This window comes from Bacillus rossius (genome assembly GCF_032445375.1).
Source record: "Bacillus rossius redtenbacheri isolate Brsri chromosome 4 unlocalized genomic scaffold, Brsri_v3 Brsri_v3_scf4_2, whole genome shotgun sequence".
Taxonomy (NCBI): domain Eukaryota; kingdom Metazoa; phylum Arthropoda; class Insecta; order Phasmatodea; family Bacillidae; genus Bacillus; species Bacillus rossius.
This window is the reverse complement of record NW_026962011.1, coordinates 44,870,541-44,886,052: the sequence shown is the minus strand read 5'-3', so window position 1 is coordinate 44,886,052 and position 15,512 is coordinate 44,870,541. Positions and strand designations below refer to the sequence as shown.

General features: G+C 41.4%; 1 protein-coding gene across 4 annotated transcripts in view; it reads right to left on the bottom strand.

Annotated features, from left to right (window-relative positions):
• Window positions 1–15,512, bottom strand: part of LOC134542076 (dachshund homolog 1-like) — a 544,392-nt gene that overhangs the window by 267,617 nt on the left and 261,263 nt on the right. The gene's annotated exons all lie outside the window — the stretch shown is intronic.

Genomic DNA, 15,512 nt, shown 5'->3' with positions numbered 1-15,512 from the left:
CGTGCTATATATTAGTATAAATGTATCTAAATTATTAATATTCGTAACGATATCGTATTGATTTCTGTACCCATCAACAAAAGAGTCAAAATTTTGAGCACAAATGAATACAGGATATGTACTAATGGAGGTATAAATGACAATGAACATTGGTCCGGGTATGCTGCTTGTGTTTATGGCTGAGGCCGTAGCCGTGTACAATGAAAAACACGGTATCCCTGTTATGTGGAATAAATGCCATATTGGCAAGCTACACCAATAAACCCATGCATATGAGTTGTTGTGTAAGTGTTAACGATCTTTCACTTGGCATTCCACATAACCGGCCTCCAGTGTGTTTTCTGCTACACGACGAAGACTCTAAGCGATAAACAGAACAACTTTTTAACTTTTCTGCCAAATCTACACGTCCTCCATATATAGCCAAAGTGTTGATGTGTATTTAAATGTAACCTGTAAATGGTTTAATTATTTTAACCATCTGTTCATTAGTTATGATATTATAAATTAAATTCGTAATGTAATTGTAATGTATTTTTTAAGAGCAAATACAACATTGATGCAGGGTTCCCATTCTCTTCCCAAAGCTATTTGTCCTGAGTTTTTTTCCCTGGTTTCTCTGTTTAAAACTAAAATTTCTTTGTTGTCTGGCAAGATAACAGATGTATTACAATATCATCAAAATACATTTCACCAATAAAACATAACATGCAGTATATACAACAAAAACCTTTTTTTCTGAACTCATCACAATACAATTATTCAAACTTAGAAAAAAAACGTTACTAAGTGTGACTGTAAACATTTTACTGTGCTTAAAAATAACAAAGATAATTTCTATCCCTTACTTTAAATTAATGTTAGTGGTATGAATTATTAATGGCAGAAAAATATATATTTAAAAAAAAAATACTGGTTTTAACACATTATGTAAGATACTGAATAATACGTTTAAAAAAAGTTGGTAAGACAATCCAATTGTCCCGTGTTTTCCAGGTTTTTAAGACTCTTGAGTTTTCCCTATTTTTTGACGTGACAACGTCTAATAAATCGATGAACGCCGGCTGCACGCACGAAAAGGTGTCCCGTTACGCACATTGTTCCGTTACGCCTTGTCCCGTTACGCTCATTGTACGTTTGCGCCACATCTCTCTTCCACTCCACTGTTTATAAAGTGAAGTTAAAAGTTAATGTGGTTTTCATTGCTTATTACAACAACAATGTCGGCAATAAAGGTTAATTATTCTTGCATTTTAAAAATCTGAGTACTAGTATAATTTCAAGTATTTATTCTTTTATTATTAAAAATAAAAATGATTCAATTTTATCCATAAAAGTATGCAATCATTTCATCAATGTTTTGTTATGACGTTGTCACGTTAAACTATCGCCCGTAAACCGACTTTACAGACAACCAATTTTTTTTTTATTATTTCCCCTGTCTATGGGGAACATGTAACGTTTTAAGGTGGTAACCACGTTTGTTCCTTGTCTATTTAGTCATATCTTCTTTATTCAGTGGAATTTATCATTGCTACTTAGGTTTGTGTCGTGTGGAAATGAGCACAGACGGGAACACGCCCCAGCCACGTCAGTTATTCCATGACGCATCGCTGGAGGGCAAGGTTTCCTCGTGTGTGTGTGTGTGTGTGTGTGTGTTGGAGGAGGGGACTTGCTGCGTTAATTAAACTACAGCAGTTCGATTTTCGTGAAGGGTGCGTCGCGAGAAGCACGCGGAAACTGCGGCATTCCACCTTCGCGAGTCATACACCCCGGCGGATGCTTGGCAAACGAGTGGTAGGTACCTAACTTCCCCGGCAGAGAAAGCGGATTCACGGGGGTGTGTGTCGCGATCCGGTTTCCCGGCACGCACGTCCATCCGATACGTCGCATTCCCTTTGCGAACTTTTTTTTTTTTTTTAACTCAGCAGACACAAGGAGTGTCCGTGTACTCGATACCTTGCCCGGAAGTGATTCAGTAAAAGTGACCTACGCGAACGGAGATGAAGATCTTGCAACGGAAGTCGTAACGGGACTAGAGCGCTGAAACTTACAAGAAGTAAAAATTTCGTAGGGTTGTAGGTAAAAGTCCGTAATTATGATTTCTTGAAATCTGATTTTTTTATCGTATCTGGTATCTATGGTAATGGAAAATATTTTTGTGGGTCGGGATAAGGTAAGAAAAAGCTGAGCATATTCATTATAGTTGTTTTAGACTTTTAAAATTTTTGCCATTTACAAATTTGTTTCATTTTGAAGTATCACATTGGTATAATAACGATCTTTAAAATTGCCATCAATTAAAGAGCTATTAGAGATCAAGATACAGGAAATTAAGTAACGCGATGTTTACTATTGAAGTAATCAATTGGGGGGGGGGGGGAGATTGTCATTAAAATCGCCTCTAACAATGAAGCTACCACAGACATACGTTATGTTAAAGTGCTAACACATATTAACTCAATTTATCTCGAAAAGGCTTCAGTGATCACACACAAGTTTTACAGGAATTCTGACGGAAAACATTCACTGCTGTGAGTTTTTTTATTTATTTCACATACATGAATGACGTGTGTCTAAAAAAATAATCTTAAAAACTGGTCACAACTGCACTATTGTGACTTTTCCCTAACGTAACATCTACGATTGTTGTATATTGTTTATTTATATTCGTAAAATTTTCGATAATATTTCACGCATTTCATTTTTCAAATGTATTCAAGATTAGATTAAATCCAACCAAAAATGAGTTCAGCATTTCTTTAACTACTACGGACCTCCAAGGTAAGAGCGGTCTCTCTTGTACTTGGGCTCCGACTCTGAGCTCGTGAATTGAATCAATCCGTCGCTAAGCCATGTGCACAACGCCTTAGTGAGCACGGCCACAGACGATCATTGCTGAGACCACATGCGAAGTCTCTTATAGTTCACTAACTTATTGGAATCACCGTCGCGCCGCCTTTTTTCCGCCAACATTTTCTTCCGACGTGAATAATTAAATTACTCTTACCATTTATTTTTCTATGCCCTTCTAAAGGGTAAATATGAATTTAAATATTTTTTTAACTGAAATCTAGTGAATTTTTGGTTAGAAAAAAAATGAGTTCAAGAGAACGGATTCTGCGTCTTAAAGTGGTCATGAAGTGCAATGCAGATTTGCTTTGAATTTTTTCAGGAATTGAAAAATATTTGGCAAGTAAGTTTTTGTCTTATATACTTCTATTTTTATTTATTGTTTTTATTGTTTTTATTTATTTATTGTAATATTGGATTTATTATTGTATTATTACATTCAATTTTATTATTATTTGTTTTATCATATACTTGTATTTATATAACTTTGGATATTAATAGGATAAGGAAAATTTAATTTTTTTTATTATCTTGTGACTTAATGTGCTGGTCAATACCTATTTCAATTCATGATTCCGTATTTCATAAAGAAAGAAAAAACTTTCTAATATTATATTGCCTCGCATGATGATGTGAATATACCGGAGATTTTTACTTTAAGCATTAATAAAACCGATCTGAAGATAATTGATCAGGAAAGAACATTCAAAATATCCCAAGATAAATTAGCTATACCATAGTCGAAATATAAGTTCCAGATCGGGTTTAGAAATGATTGAAAGAGTAAATTTTTCAAATTTTCCGTGGGGAGGGCCTCCAAAAAAAAAAGTGGCTAGCCAATGGGGCCCAGCAAAGCCTAGCTCCAATCCGAGCTCGCGGCCTTGTCAAGTTATCGGCGACAGTGACAATTGAAACCGAAAAAGGGGGAAAACACGCCAGGTGCTAATTATTCAGACGCGGCCGCGCGCTGCCCCACTTATCATTCGTACGAGCGGCGAGCCTCTCTGCGTTGTTTGTTCTTGTGGCTTCCCTCTCTTCCCTGCGTTGTGCGACCCTCGATGCCGGATAAAACACGCGTTGAAACAAATGATTCGCGCGGGGAAATAAAACAGCACAAAAAAACTCCCGCTGTCACTGTGAAGCAGGGGGGAAGGGGGTAGAGAGAGAGAAAAAATTTTTTTCCACCCACGCTGCAAGAAAATGCGATAACACCCCGACGACAATGGCTTATCTAAGCAGGGCTCTCTTTTATTTTTTTCCTACCCCTAGTTGGAAGGGTCGTAAAATGCTGGGGGCCCCGGCCTCAACTTATGCGGGTCGCCGTGAAAAACGATGGGTAAATATCTTCCACAATTTTTAACTCATGATCCCCCCCTTCTTTTTTTTTTTTTCCAACGCACTTTCCCCCCCCCCCCCCACCAGCCTCCAATACGCCCGGGCCGTGTGTGCTAGCCCATTAAAAGTCGCGTCCAACCGCACTTTGGGAAACCACTGTTAATCTGCATAGCCCCAGACGGAAACAACTGTTCAGCCCCTGTTCGCAATCCGTGGTGATGGCAGGGGAAGGTCACTTTACATAATTCCAACATCCCTCCTCCCTCCCAACCAGGAACCACACCTCCCCCCCCCCTCATCCAACCAGCCTCGAGCCCATGATCCAGGACTACTTCAAACACCACTCGCGACCGATAAAACCGGGGGCGTCAGCGAATTTTTCCGCGCATTTTCAAGGACCATAAAACAACCGCATTCCCTGTCAGACCACGTGGTATAAGAGATCTTCAACTTTTTTTTTTACGTACTTTCCTACAGCCTCACGCGGAATGTAAAACCGCAGCTTGATATCGCTTCTCTAGAGGAGGGACGGGGAGTTTTTCACTCTGAAGAATCTCTCAAGAAACGCCTGTCGAAACCAGATTTTTGTATGAAAAAAAGAAAAAAGAAAGAGAAGAAATTCAATGATGAAACAAATGTCTGTGGCAGGGCAAATGATTGTCGATACCAGCAGTGAGCCAAAATAAAAATTCGTTCAATAATAAAAACAGGACAAAGTTTAAATTTTGGAAGGGTGCCCCCATGAATAAAAAAATTTTTGTGGACATACCTATGCCTTTGCTTGTTTATTCTGTGGCCACAAAAATATTTTTAATCATTCTGCCCACTGCAAGAATCATTCCGTGCTCGAATTAATCTAGAGTTTAGTTTAGTTCTTAATATTAAACTTTAAATTACAGTTAAGGAAAAACGTTTTTTCCCTAAATTATTGGGATTGATTTATGCTACGAGTACTCTATACCCCCTAGCTAAATTCTAAATTCTAAAAAAAAAAAAAAAAAAAAAAAACCTCCCATTCAATGACAAATGACGAGGGCATCACGTTCCGAGATGTTCCGGGTGGAATCCCCGAACAAGACGCGCACTGCAGAGCTCTGCGTGGAAATAAATGCTCCGGGTTTGCAGAGATTTGTGTAGTCTAGTCCGAGAGAAATGTTCAGTTTAAACACCAGCGCAGGGCTAGCTAATACAGACTGACGCGGACAAATGGTTCGCGGCTGGGAAGGGGGAAGGGGGGGGGGAGAGAGGATGAGAGCTGTAGCAACACGCTCGGTCCCGAGATTTGGTCCATCGCTGTGGGCACAAGGGAGGGAAGTGTATGGATGTACAAACTGCGCGCATTGTCTCACGAGGCATACGTGGGGTTGCCGAAAAAAAAAGGTTGGTAACCAACAGAAACATCTTTAAGTATAATTGCTATCAATAATAACACAGAATAGTTCCTGCCAAATCATTCAATCTCCAAATCAGTCATATGTAAAAATTTTAAGAATCCCTGACTTCTTTCAAGTACATAATTATGTTTCATTTACCCTTAAAACGTCACTTTAAAGAAACTTGACGTACAAACATTTTTCCAATGACCCCACTATATGTAACAAAAACACAAGTTTTTTTTTGTTACTAAAAACCTGTTTTGTGAATATTATGTAATGTCACAGTTGCCTGTCTGTCAGTAAATTGCGTTCTTCCGTGGTATATACTCGTGACTCCAACATTCGTGTATGATTCCCCATTAGAAATATCAAAATCAGTTCACGTTATGCAAGGCCATGTGCGTTTGTAAAAAAATGATAGTCCATTAGATACTAAATTATTTTTGTAAGTTATTGAACGGTTAAGTACTGTTTTGATAAACAATAAATACATATTTTAATGCACTATATGTAAGGTTCTACGAGACGAAATTACCTCAAAAATGCACTGCCTGCGTCTGCCGCATCACGCGGTTTTTGACGGTGCTGTTTGTGAATAAAGGTAGACGCCTATTGGTCGTCAACGTACGCACGGCCCGAATAGCACCAGTCGGATTTAGTCAATGTTGTGCTGACTCTGCATTCGGAGAATTGTAATTTCTGGAAGGATGCTTACATGTTCTGTGTCGTTTCGTCCATATCGATGGCCTTACGGATTGCTTGCTCTCTCGCTGATGCCAATCGACATTGCCATAATCCAATGCGTACTATCGGAGAAGTGCACGGAGTCTCATTTAATACCACGTAGAGGATCCTAATTGACCACTCAAACCTTCTAATTCAATCAATGGATGATGAAAAATGGTCACTTGGGTAGTGTGTACGTCGATCATTCTAAACAGAAAAGTTGAAATCCTATTTACGAAAGTCGGACGGTCTTCCCAATCCGGACTATTCGACTTAGGACAGATCCCCTCCACTTTCCTTCCCAGATCGGATAGCGTGTAGAGCAGTCGGTCGTGGGGTTTCGATTAGTTAGTTGTTTGTTTTCTGTTCAACGGACTGCAAGTTGTTGAACGAGTTTTTAAATTAGTCTTGTTTCTTCAGCAAAATTTCCGGAGACGAATCTAGAGAACCATTCTCAGCCAATTCCATAAAACATTATTCCATAAAAAAAAAAAAAAAAAAAATCGGAAATCGTCCGAGTTCAATAAATTCAACAATATCGAATGGTTAAATTACTTTCTTTCCTTTAGCCACATTTTTACACAAAATTTATTTTCTCGTGGGGGCTTTTAAAGGAACAACAATGTTGTAATGTAAAAGACCCCCCCTTTTTTATTGTTGACAAAAACGGTGCCTTTACGAGGGCGTGGTCAGTTCGGGAGTCGCAGTGGTACTGACTAATGATGAGATCGGAAGAAATAAATTGCAGAGTTTGGATCACGATCAATTTTCTTAACAAAATAATCACATGGAACCGGTCATAACTAGGGACTGGAAAAATTCGCGGGTTCAATGACCTGTAGGATGAACTCCGTAGTTCTACATACACTCGGTCAAATGTCACCCACTCATTGGCTGCTGTCTTGTGAGACGTCCCAACGTAGCAGCCTGTGATTTGATAAAGCTTTGCTCGGGCGTTTCTCATTGGCCCAGAGTCATCATGGTGAGTTTGTGAGCCAATAGCAGAGGCATCACTGAGGTATAAATATTTGCATTTTAGCCTATCGGGAAATGAATTCGCGAATTTTTCCGGTCGCTGGTCATAACCCTTTCAGCCGTCGGATGCCGGAGGGCGCAAATATGTATTTCACTGCCTCGTCCTTTTCCTCTCAGGTCTGTGTTGTCGGCGGTCGTGGGTCGCTGTTGAGTCAACAAGCCCCCTGGGGTCGTTTGGTGCGGGGGGGGGGGGGATCATTAAGAGGGGGAGGGGAGCGGGAAGGACGGGCGTCACCCGACACCACGGCGGTCCAACTCGCACGCGCCCACACACACACACACACACACACACAATTTTCACGGGCGACTTGACGCGCATCGCCGCGAGTCAGCGTCAAATGTCCCGCCGCGTGCCTGGCGCGCATGCGCGGAAACCGCCGCCGCGCCGCCCGCGCCCGCCATGCATATTCATGCGCCCGGCCGAGGCCGCCGTCAACACACGAGCAGGAGGAGGGGAATCTCCCCGTTCGGGGTCTTCGCGCCACGTCGACACACATTACACGTCTGGAGGCGCGGCGATTAACCACGAACTGCGGTCACACAAACTCACATCCCCTCCCCCTCCACCATCCCTACACATGCCAACAAGCCCCTGCCGAAACCTCCCCCGGTGGCTGATTTGAATTTAGAAAGGAAAATTAATTAATCTTTGCGAGCGGCGATTACTCAAGTCCTTCGCCCCGTGTGCGGGGAAGGGGAGGAATAAGGGGGGCATGGAATTTTTTTTCTTTCTCTCCCCAAACAACCCTCTCTCTCGTGTGTGTGTGTGTTTGTGTGTGTGTGTGTGGGGTTGGAAAAGGCGAACGTGTGTGGATGTGTGTGCGCGCGTGCGTGTGAGGGAGGTCGACTCTGAATGACTCCCCAAGTCTTCCTGCCCTGCCCCATTATCCACCCTCTGTTAACCACCGCCGAATCCTTCACTGGACCACGCTGCCTCCCCCCTCTCTCTCTTCGGCCCTTCCCCCACTCCCCGGACGATAAATCAACTGGACTGAGGGCATTGTTCGGACTTGAAGGAATCTCGTCGGCACAGGAAGTAGACTCTAACAGACCTTTCGCTACTATCGGCATTCTACGACAATCAATAAAACAAGAGCGTCTGGTTTAAAAAAATTCTCAGTAATAAGCGTAATTGATTTGACAAAATTCCGTGCAAAAAATGTAATTGACTCGGCTTGTCTATGAATAGCTAACCTTTAACTTCATCCGGCTAATAAAAGATAAACTGTTAATGCGACAGGTCATCCAAGATGAGAGAAGGCTGCGAACTACCTACACGTACCGAATCGTTCTGCAGATTAAAGATGTGACGACCCACGCGAAGAAACTCGCTGGTCTTTTTTTAAGGCTTATAAGTGCGACCTAAAGACGTCATCGTACTACCAAACACTGCATTGGCGAAATCTGAATGATTACTCGAGCAAAATGTGACTAAAATGACCATTAAAAAATAATGAATATATTGCATTGCATTAAATGCAAATTCATGTGAGTTAACTGATATTTCAAATCAAGTGTTATTTTGTAATGTTTATCATTATTTTATTTTTATTTTGGGCTAAGAAAATCCATATCGTAAATTAACCATTCAGTATGTGTGTATTGAATCGTAATACCGAACGAGCAGCATTTTCTTTTCGCAAGCACAAAATTAGATTTATGCATCCTTTTCAGTACTTTTTTACGATTATGTACTAATCATCCGAATATTCCGTCGCAATGTTAAATGAGTAAGTGACTAATCAGTATTTACTTACTTGCTCACTAAGCTCAACCTACCATACTAATTGTATGGCTGTGACCAGGAATTGCGAATGGTAAAGATACTCCCCGCGAGTAAATCGTGTCTCCTTTATATTTGTTTAGAAAAATAGGCCCATCCGAAGGAAACGTACGTTTTAAATATGTCTAAAAAGACCCAAGTGTGATGGTAAAGCATAACCTCTTAATTTATTATATATGTACTTGAGCCGGCGACAGAAATTAAAAAAAAAAAATTACACGAGTAAATAAAGTGAAATGCCGGACGGGTGAAACAGGAAATCCAATATTAGCTACGTTTAGGGACGTCGATATTGGTACTCATACAGGGAGGACATAGGAAATTGTGGTTTGTAGCGATGATGACTTTTGGCTCTTATTTCGTAATCGCCAGTACACGAAAGAGGGAAAAAAAATCATGCCTACAAACTGTGGCACGCGTGTATCTTGGCACTGTGCTAGACAGTCTGAGCTCGGTCTCTAAGAGTCCCACGCATGGTCTGCTGGGGAACCAAAGAGCCGGTGGTGGGGTGTCCGTCGAAGGTGAGTGAGGAAGGCACTATTTTCGGGAGGAGACGACTAGGAGCAACACTGCCGGGAAGAGGAGTTGCGCGCTAGCTGACACACGGGCGGGCGATGTCGCGGCTATTTTCCCCGCGAAAATAAAAAAAAAATGTGTTAGGCGCGAAGGAAAATAAGGTGGAGGGTGGAAGGGGGGAAACGGGGGACGTGGCGCGGTTAAGGGGCGTAGGTCCTCTGTCCCCGACGACTGCGAGGGGCATCCATCACCGGCGGACCTGAGAAGGCGGGTTTAATTAACTGGCGTCTCGCCAGGGGGTGGTGGAGGAGATGACCTCGTTACCGCATCATCGCGCACCCCCGTGTCTCTGTGTGTGTGTGTGTGATGGCGGTAGGGGGGTAGGAGCTCCCCGTTGTGGGTTAAGGAGGTGTCGGGGAGAGGTGTAACGCACAGCTGCCTCGGGCGGATCCCTCGCCCGCACGGGAGAGAGAGAGAGAGAGAGAGAGAGAGAGAGAGAGAGAGAGAGAGAGAGAGAAGAGCTTCAGCGCGCGTGTGTCGCCTCCGGGTGGCGAAGACGACGACGACGACGGCGACGACGGCGACTGATTAATGAGGGACGAATCGCCGGCGAGCTCCCTCGGTGACGAGCCATGAAATGATTCTCCTCCGCCACCCATTCCCCTTTTTTTCACCTTTTCTTTTTTTTATACACACCCTTCCGCAGACCTGGGTAACGAAACAAATGGGACTGAAATAGCGCGGTCGTGGGTTAGCTATTAACGCGCGGAGTGACTACTACGTAGATTTTTTTTTCCTCGCAACAGCTTTTTTTTTTTTTTTCCGTTTCCCGCCATGTTGTTCCTAACAGCCGTGACGCACGCATGACGATACTTCGCTGTTGATGAAATTACAACCGCCGTAACCTGTGAATTCCGCGGACGAGTACAACTTGGCATTGTTTGTTTGATACTAGCTGAAGTACCTGGCGAAGAGGCCTCATTTAATCTGAGTTATTTTTTGATTTTTTTTTCCTTTATTTTTATCCTAGGTCAATTGTGCAAATAAAACAACGTATATTTTTTATTAAAGAAAATAAATTACTGGTGGCCACAGGGATGAAACATGGAAGTGTTAATGGCTACGTAAGGGTGGTGTTTTTTTTTTCTCATCAGAAGAAGACCCAAATTTTTTTCTTATTTTGAATTCTAATTGCACAAAAACAATGTACTTTAAATTGTTTTGATGGTAAAATTAGCAAAATGTTATCACACTCGTATAAAAGCTGTAGATTTGTATTAAAAACAAAACAATCCCACAGACTTACTTACCTTATGCATGGTTTTAGATAATACTTTTATGCACAGAGACTTAAGGCAAAAGGGGCCTTTCATGATTGCGCAATGGAATATGAATAGTTAACCTAAGTCACAAAAAATTTTATTGCACTGCAAATAATATGAAATGTTGTGTGTTTTTTCTCAATTGCAGTTATTCCCTACAATCCTTTCTATTATCTATTGTATGCACCCCAAGGTTTATTTTTCATTTTAAATGTTACAAGAATTTTCATAGTCATTAAAAATATACAATAACAAATTTTCAGGACAATCTGTATAAGGTTATGAATCTGTATGGAGCGAGGAAAAAATTATTTTATACTTTATACTTTTTAGTCCGTTTGGAAAGTATATATTAAAAATTATTTTTGCTTAAGTAATTTCTGTTTTGTAGTCTTATGTGTGCATGTTCATTCAGTTTTGAGCAATTTTTAAAGTTTAAAATAAGTAGTAAGAAGTAAGAAGTAAGAAAATAAGAAGTAAGTTTAAATTTGATTGCAAAAATTTGTACCGAACACAGAGACAGACAGTCAAGAAAGTGAGTTAATAAGAAAACGTGGTTAAAATGCGTCCGAGGACAGTTAATTCAAAAGAAAAATGTAAATAACTGCATGTTTCGAAATAGTATTTTGCTAAAAACTACTTAACTTTACATCAGTAAAACACTTAACGCGAGCACGTCAGGTAAGTTGTCACGGTACTTAACAGCTCTGGAGAGTATAGTACCAATGGTCTAGGTATCCTTCCGCCACTATTGTTTGTTGTTAAATTGTTTGTAAACAACTTCACGTGGTTGTCAGTTTTCGAAGGTGACTTTTGGGAAAATGGGTAACCACTGGGAACTACTTTCGATAACTGCCAACTTGGATGTGCCACTGCCTCTTGGAATCTGTTTAGCTTTCTCAATTTGTCGACTGTCCTACGGGTCGGGCAACACCAAACTGTAGAACGAAACGAGTTGCACTCATCCGAAAGGGATGAAACCAGGAAGCGAAGGGTTCGGACACGGGTGGTTGGTTGGTTGGTTGGTGTTACCGGCTACGGGAAGTGGGGGGAAGTCAGCAATAAAACAAAACGAGGGCGACCCAAATCCCGGGACATCAACCGTGCGAAGTTTGTAAACTAGAAAATCCCTACCCTTCTCTTCTCTCGTTTCCCTTCCCGAACCACCCCCTTTCACACAACCATTTGGAAAAGGGTTTCAGGGTAGGGTGGGGGGGGGGAGAGAAAAACGGCAATGAATAACGCGTCGTGCCAACGCGATGTGCGCCCGTGCGGGAACGTGCTTTATGTGCGTGTCAGTCCCGTCTCGTGCATGCGGTGGGGGTGGAGGGGTAGGGGGTGCGGTGTGACGTCACCACTAAGCGACGGCGACGCGGCGCGACAAATCGCCGGGTGGACGCTGCCTGACGCTCGGTAGCCCCGAAAAGGGTTAGAAGAGGATTGGGGGGGGGGGGGGGGGATTTGGGAGCGTTCGGATTAAACCGTACGCAGGGTTTTCCTGTGGCGAATCGGTCCGCGGTTGAAGAGAGAGGGGGAAATGCTAGAGATGTCCAACCCGGCATCAACAAATGTACTCGTTTAGTGGCAGTCCTAACAACTAAAAAAAAAAAAAAAAAAAACTAGTTTGATGACAAAAATAAATCAAAAATGAAATTACTACAACCCAAACATGACGGCTGAATAAGTTGAAGTTTTTTAAGAGTAAAATTTATTATTTTTTTTTTTACATTTTCATCACCTTTTTTTTATAACTCACTTCTTTTTTTCTTCCCGTATGTTTGTCCGTTCGGTACAAATTTTGCAATCGATTTTAAACTAATTTTCCGATGGGCTAGAGTTGGCTCAGAACATTGCTCAGAACTGGATGACAAAAAAAAAAACTGACAGTATATAAAATGTATTACATACATACATACATAACAGCTAACGATTTTTTTTTTTTCACTTATTCGTTGTCTTGGTCTTCCGACTTGTTTTATTACTTTTGAGCTGTAATTATTTGAATTGGATTAAAAGAGTAATTAAAAACAATCCTGGAGGGGAAGATCCCATAGTACTATATGCCCGGAACTCCTCAATTATAACTTTTTTTTTTGGGGGGGGGGGGTTGCGTATTTATTGAAGTGCGTGCTTGTTGATCTGGGAGACTGCTCGCGCACTCGGGAAGTTGTTTGCGCAGCTGCAGTCGGATTAGACTCCATGATCCTCCATGCACTCGTGCAAATTAAACCTGCTGATTGGTTACCGACTCGTAACACCTGTTGACTGGAATGATCGTGATTCGCTAATTCTTCTGTTAAAGATTTATTCATTGGCCCAGTGTCCTTCAGATAAACTGTGGCCCAATCACTGAAGAAAAATAATGTCAAAAGTGTTTGGACTCTTATCATATCGTGAAATGAATCCGCGAATTTTACAGGTCTCTGCTGATTGGTTGCCCGTGATCTCAGCCCAGCAACCGACGCGGATCTCAGCCCAGCATCCGACGCGGATCTCAGCCCAGCATCAAACGCGGATCTCAGCCCAGCATCCGACGCGGATCTCAGCCCAGCAACCGACGCGGATCTCAGCCCAGCAACCGACGCGGATCTCAGCCCAGCATCCGACGCGGATCTCAGCCCAGCATCCGACGCGGATCTCGGCCCGGGCCACGTGGTCCCTGATCGCCGGTCGCTTCGTGAGCAGGTGGGTCTGACGTCATCAGCACGCCGCGGTATCATCAATAATTGTTGCCCGGTGCGCGAGTAAAAAGCTAACGAACTGATCGGAAACGTTCGTGATACTCCACTCACGATGATGCAAATAAGGGTTATTTTTTTCTTTTTTTACTGAGCTGTGTGATTTACAGTCCCGTCTTTTCCACGACTCCACTCTCTGCTTTCCTTTCAATAACAACCTGTGTCTTTTTTATTTCCCCATTTGCCAAACCAATCTGCGTACGTTTGTTTATCCGATTTTATTCTGCGCAGTACCCAAGGGTAAGTTAGTTGAAATCATATTAAATAACTTCAGATCACTTGTCACTGATGCAAAATATACATAATGTATATATTTTTAACAGATTTGCTCACCTACGTATAGCACGAAAAGTCCAGGCAAAACATATTCGGTTTAAGTAGCTTAGTACATAACTTAAACCCGTTGGCTTGTAACACAATTTTTAAAGATTTATTAACTGCGGATAACATTCAACCATTACGAAGTAAAAAAATAGTTATTAAAACGACTTATTAACCTAGTGAATGTTTAGCACCTGACACTCATGGTGGATGACTAGGCCTATAGCAATATACGACTTTGCATAGCGCATCCAGTTGATCTTATACAATGATAGCAATAAACAATTTAAGTATGAAAGGGGCTATACACAGTATCATTTGGTGTAATCATCATTTATTAATTAAGCGGAGAGAACTAGATACCTGTACATTTTAGCAATACAGTAGGCCTATGATATATGATATTTAATAAAAATAATAGTTAAAATATATCCCGTGGTTTTTATTCCTTCAGTCAGTTGAACATTTTTTTGTTGAAAACAATTAAGTTTTCTTTTATAAGGGACTGATCTAAATCATATTGGCCTGACCGAGATTTTCGCGACTCGAACCCATGTCCTGCATAATAAGAGTCCAGTATCATAACACTGGTCCACCTCGCGTTGTGTGTGATGATCAGTTTCCATACGTTTGATAATTTTCCCGTCCTTTGAGCATTTGCATTGAAAGCAGAATTCATTGCCGATTTATGTACAGGTGTTATTTCTAGTATCGACACATATATGTGAGTGGTACTTGGTAGTGGGTATGATCAAACGTGGAATGGTGGATTCCAAGTGCTGGAAGGTAGCCTCAGTTTTTTTCACCCGACTGCATGTGGACCTAAATGACTCTTAACACCCCCATTTGCAAGTGGCAAGGATGGGGTTGGTGCCACGATTTTGTTAGGTACTTGATATCAAACACATGTTAATTATGCTTGGGTGCTGTATTAAAATACACTCTTCACTGGCGAGATTTTCACACAGACACACAACTATGCTGAGAAAAAACTATTTTTGCGTTACAAAATGCCCTTTACTTTAGTTAATTATATATATCGAAAAATAATCTTATGTATGTTAATTATTTTCTGATAATAAAATTTTCATCCTGATTACTTGCAAACATTAGGCCGAAAAATAACTGTCATATACAGCAATTTTGGCTCGGAATGAAAACTCTGTTTTTTCCTGGTATATAAGATCAATACATCGACTAGCTCCTTCCAATTTACTTAATATTGTCTAAAGTAATCCAAGAAATGCTTCGCGTTCATTTCTTCCAGAGCACCGAGACATTTGCTAGAGTGAGAATGAGATAAGGTATGAATAAAAATAACACATATTTGGAAAAAAAAATTTTGTGTGAAGTAATAATAGCAACTCCTGTTGGAAGCCGAGCCGCTATTGTTTTCAATACTTGCTACTAGGAGCGCAAGTATTGCGTACTGCACACATCGTCTGCTAGAGAGCGCTGCCGCCATCATTACTTGCTTCTAGGAGCGCTGTGTTCGATTTACAGATCA